Source organism: Alosa alosa, chromosome 15 (genome assembly GCF_017589495.1).
Source record: "Alosa alosa isolate M-15738 ecotype Scorff River chromosome 15, AALO_Geno_1.1, whole genome shotgun sequence".
In the NCBI taxonomy this organism is placed as follows: Eukaryota; Metazoa; Chordata; class Actinopteri; order Clupeiformes; family Clupeidae; genus Alosa; species Alosa alosa.
In genome coordinates, this window is record NC_063203.1 from 10,057,414 (window position 1) to 10,062,413 (window position 5,000).

The 5,000-nt window shown below is 44.2% G+C and overlaps 1 protein-coding gene across 1 annotated transcript in view; it reads left to right on the forward strand.

Annotated features, from left to right (window-relative positions):
- The window catches only part of LOC125308635 (SPHK1 interactor, AKAP domain containing), a 138,574-nt gene that overhangs the window by 82,551 nt on the left and 51,023 nt on the right, over positions 1-5,000 (forward strand).

A 5,000-nucleotide genomic window follows, 5' to 3' on the forward strand; every position in this document is an offset into this window, starting at 1 on the left:
ATGCTTTAGGTTGCACCAGCTAATATGAGGAATATGAGTCATGAAATGTTTCTCTGCATGTGGTGTATTTGGGTTGCAAAGTATATACAAGAATATCATTTGAAAAACTGTGTGTGTGTGTGTGTGTGTGTGTAAGAGAGAGATTATTTTTGTATGTCTTAATCTGATTCAAAATATCACCCCTTTACTCTCCATATTTCATGATAAGTCTTTCGTTTTTCCTTTCCTGACAATGTTTACAGGGGTTGGAATAAAGCAACTGAAAGATGATACGTTGTATACTCAATCTCTAGAGAGAGAGAGAGAGAGAGAGAGACTGCCTTGGGTCGCTCTGATGTTGATCCGATCGCAACGCTATTCCTCAAACAGACTGTAACTCGTGCCAGCTAACGTAGGCTGAGCCCTCCACCCATCAGATAGACTGGCGTGCGAGAGAGCCAAGCGTTGGAATTTCTTCCCGTGCTGTCGTCAGGTCGGGACAGTGTAGCGCCTCTAGGACCCTACCCGCGCAGTATCACGCATTCCTTCTAATTCCGGAACCCAGAACGTCTGCAGGTTTCTCCGGGCGGGATGGCAGGCGCAAAGTGCCTTCTTCCGGACCCGAGGTAAAAGGCTTGCGTATGTCGTGACCACCGACGTGTCGGCACGTTAAGTAGTCTATGTAGATTGTTTTTTTTTTTACAATGTCTGACCTGACTCAATATGTGTTGTTTTCGTATTTTTGGACTTTATGTTAAGTGTTTTCTCAACATTTTAAATGTTTGGGGATGTCCTGTGGTAATTTTAGTGGTTGGCATCATCCATTTCTTCTTTAAAATCATGACCAGATTAGAATGTGAGACGGGACAAAAAAATAATATTTGACGAATAATTATAGCGCTGTATCATTCGTAATATTATCAACGGGAAATGAGTGCAGAGATTTAATTTAATGGCAGGAGTCACGTTCCGTCCCGCTTATCTTCGGTTTGGAAATCGTGAATAAGTCTCAGGCAAAGGCGACCCCACTGCGCGTGGCGCTGGTACATAAAAAATCGCAAAGGAAAGCAGGAAAATGTGTAAAAATTATTGACGGAGATAACCGATTAGTTTGAAAGGCTTTTTGCATCAATCAGTGGAATTGCTCAAATGTCTACTCGTACTCGTCTTAAATTGTCCAGTCAACCGTTTATCAGATGCCAACAACAGGCTATACCTGTTCTGCGTACGGACGTGGCCCATTTACCATGACAGTCCACTCTGTGCCACTTTTTGTTTAGAATAGATGAACCCTCATGAAACGGTGAAAATAGCCTACCACTCCTTTATTTGTTTTCCCTCTGTTCCTCCGTTAACTCTCTGGCTGGTTTAGGAGGGCACGCAGCTTTTGGTCACGTAACCGTACGGGGAACCCGTAATGCGCCGTAACATTACGCACAGGTTTGTCTACTAAAATCGACCCTGCTTCACGCGCCCTGATTGCATGGGACGGGCTGAAGTTTCTGTCACCAAACAGCCAAAGACTGCTTCCTTGGGCAGAGGCATACACTACTAAAAAAAAATCGAGCAAGTATCCGTAGCCGTTAACATCATCAATAATTTACTGGGCTTGTCATCACGTCCGTGACACTATCAGACTCGCGCGCACTCGACATAGAAAACCAAAGGCGTGTGGTCATCACTTGCCTTTTAATCTCGCACTCTTGTGTGTCGGTTTGGCTCGCTCAAGAACAATCTTGATAAGTAGGCTACTGGCACTCTGATCAATCAACTGAGGTGGCTCTCTCTCACTGGCAGGCATCAAAGGTCAAAGAGACCAGGTAAGGGTTACTCGCTTCAGTCGCCATAGCATTTGTGTGTGTGTGTGTGTGTGCGCGCGCGCGCGCGCCACGGTAGCCTACTGTATACGAGACTTTATAAATTAAAGTAAACATCACAGCACGAGATAAACCTTTTCCTCAGGTGAGGATATACGTCCACGGAGGATCGATAGACAGATGCATGATTCCGAGCCCCTGTCAGTCACCTCCGGAAATCGTTAAATGAATCATAATTTTTATCAGACTGTATCTGTTTTTTCCCGAGGATAACACTAATGATGCTCAGCATCTATCCGTTTAATCACCGGCGCTACTGATAGGAACTGACGCTGATCTGTACTGACAGCCTTAACGCATCGCTCTCTGGGGCGCCACTGTGTTTAGACCTAATTGTGTGACAGACTATTTGAAGGAAGCGGGCACTTGTTCCTCAAGCCGGTGGGTCTCAAAGGGAAAGTCAAATGAAGTGTTCTCATTTTCAATCAAATTAAAGATGAACATCGGTTTCCTTTCCTGCTGTTTAAACTCGTTTGGTATGTCCAGTCCTGTATGTTTACAAGCTTATGTCAGATCAGAATCCGAGTTCATTCTGAATAGACTCTACATTGATCCAGACCAATGAAAGAAATGTTAATGGCTTATTGAACAATTTCTCAATTTTATTTCATTATATTGTCTGCTCTTTTTTATTTAGCCTTGTAAAGGGTACAAGGTAGTCAAGTAGTGCAGCAGTCTGAAGAGGATTCCTTGCTTTTCCTCCTCTTGTTTGCAGGTATGTACGACTGTCACAGCGCGATTGTCCTTTTAGACAGACACTTCTGTTGTGTTCTAAGCTAAATTCAGTGACTTTGTATGACATGTCTTTTAATGGTGCGGTGGAAATAACAGAGATAACTGAGCAATGTGTGTGACACACACACACACACACATTAGTCAGTTATCTCTGTTATTTCCACAACACCATAAAAAGACAATTTCACTGAAAAGTCACTGAATTTTGCTTAGAACAGAACAGAAACATCTATCTAAAATGACAATCGCACATACCTACAAACAAGAGGAGGAATTGTCACACACCAGTAACCATGACCCTCAGCAGTGTGCTTGAGTTGGGCAGAGGTGTCCAATTGTAAAGGTTGCGCAATTCATAACAGTTTCAGTCCTGCAGGGTTCCACCCCACTGACTCTCTCAGTCTGTTATGTTTCCCTCGGAATTATTTTGATTTGGCACAACCGGGCGTTTATCGGTGTCAGGTAGTTTACTGAGGAAGGTTACACAATTGTGGAGGGGTTTCTCAATTGAGATGACCAGTGTGAAGTAGGTTGTATTTATGCTGGGCGTTATAGTGACCATTTCATTTGAAGCATCTATCTTTCTAACTTGGTGGCGAAAAGGCTACAGACGTCATGAAATGTCAAGAAAAGTGTAGAATGTGTGACAATAATGTAAACCAAGTTCATAGTGCTACTGTATACAGACTGCAGTTGTGACACATTTCCCACATAATTGATAACGTGCTTGCAGACCTTTTTATTCCGGATGTTCAGTAAATGCAAGCATTCTGTATTTGTGACATTGGACAAATGATATCTATCAAACACCATTACCATTGTGGAGAACATTCAGTGTCATTTTGTAGTAAGCAAACTGTATTTCAACAGTGTTTCAAGATTCATATGCAAATCTCAGAATGTGTGCTATATTGGCATGCAGTAGAAAGAAATCTTGTGGTCAATTTGTATATTTTTTGTTTTTGTTTATCTTGGTGTATGCTGGTGGTGTGCGCATCCTGCGTATTGCTTTCTGTTTACTTACTCTTGCATCATCATGTAAGGGGTTTGCAATAATCACCAGCGACATCCTGATCCACCCCTACCCCCCTAAACCAGTCAGAGGTCTGTTTGTGATTGGTGGATCTCAGGCAGGCAGTTCTGTCGAGTAAGACTGTTAAATGCACGAGCAGAGCAGCCTCATGTTTGACCAAGGAACAGGCAGGGAGTGGTGGTGGTGAAGGTGGAGGTGGTGAAGATGGTGGAGGTGGTGAAGGTGGATGGGCAGGTGGTGGTAGTGAATGTGGATGGGCAGGTGGTGGTAGTGAAGGTGGATGAGCAGGTGGTGGTGGTGAAGGTGGAGGAGGTGAAGGTGGAGGAGATGGAGGTGAAGGTGGTGGAGGTGGAGGTGGAGGTGGTGAAGGTGGAGGAGGTGAAGGTGGAGGGGGTGGATGAGCAGCTGGTGGTGGTGGTGAGGAGGTCGAGGTGGAGGAGGTGGATGGACAGTGAATGAGCAGCACTCCGATGCACCAGGTTGGGTGGGGGCAGGGCAGGGTATGGTGGAGTAGAGATTTGCATGTAGTGCAGAGATGCTGAGGTTGTGGTGGTTCTGCCACATGACTACAAAAAGTATATGCATGCATGTACAGTACACATGCACACCTGAACACATGCATCACTTCTGTGAGTGTAATTCAGTTCAGTTCAGTTCAGTTCAGTGAGGTTTCTTGTCACGACAAATCAGTCTTCGCTCTGTGAAAAGTAAAAGCATTTCTCTCTCTCTCACACACACACACAAAGTCAAGCACACTGTAGAATATGCTTCACACACCAAAACATTCATATCCAGCATTCAACACACACACAGTGGCTTTGATTGATACAATCTGACAAACACACACAAATCTATCTTTTCTCCCCTTCTTCACCCCCCCCCTCTCACACACACACACACATATACATAGGCACACATACAGGCACACACACAAGCACACAAGCACACACGCACATACAAACAAACACTAGAGTGGCATAAAGCTTAGGAGAGTAATTACACTCATTATTCATAGAGTTGAATGCAGCCTATAGAGTTGGTCATAAAATAGTGCAAAATATGGCAGCGCTGTAAATGAGAGAAAGACGCTTGGAGAGAGGGCGAGAGAGATAGTAAGAAGGAAAGAGAGAGAGAGATAGAGAGAGAGAGAGAGAGAGTAAAGAATGAAAGAAAGGGAGAGGACAAAGGAAAGAGTGTGTATGTGTGTGTGAGAGAGGAGAATGGACTAGGACAATACATGCAGGCGCACTTTGGCGCACACACACACACACACACACACACACACACACACACACACACACACACAGCTCTCTATGTAATCTTATGCAACAGCATAGTTATACTTAAGAGTGGCCATTCTGCAACATAAGCCTGCT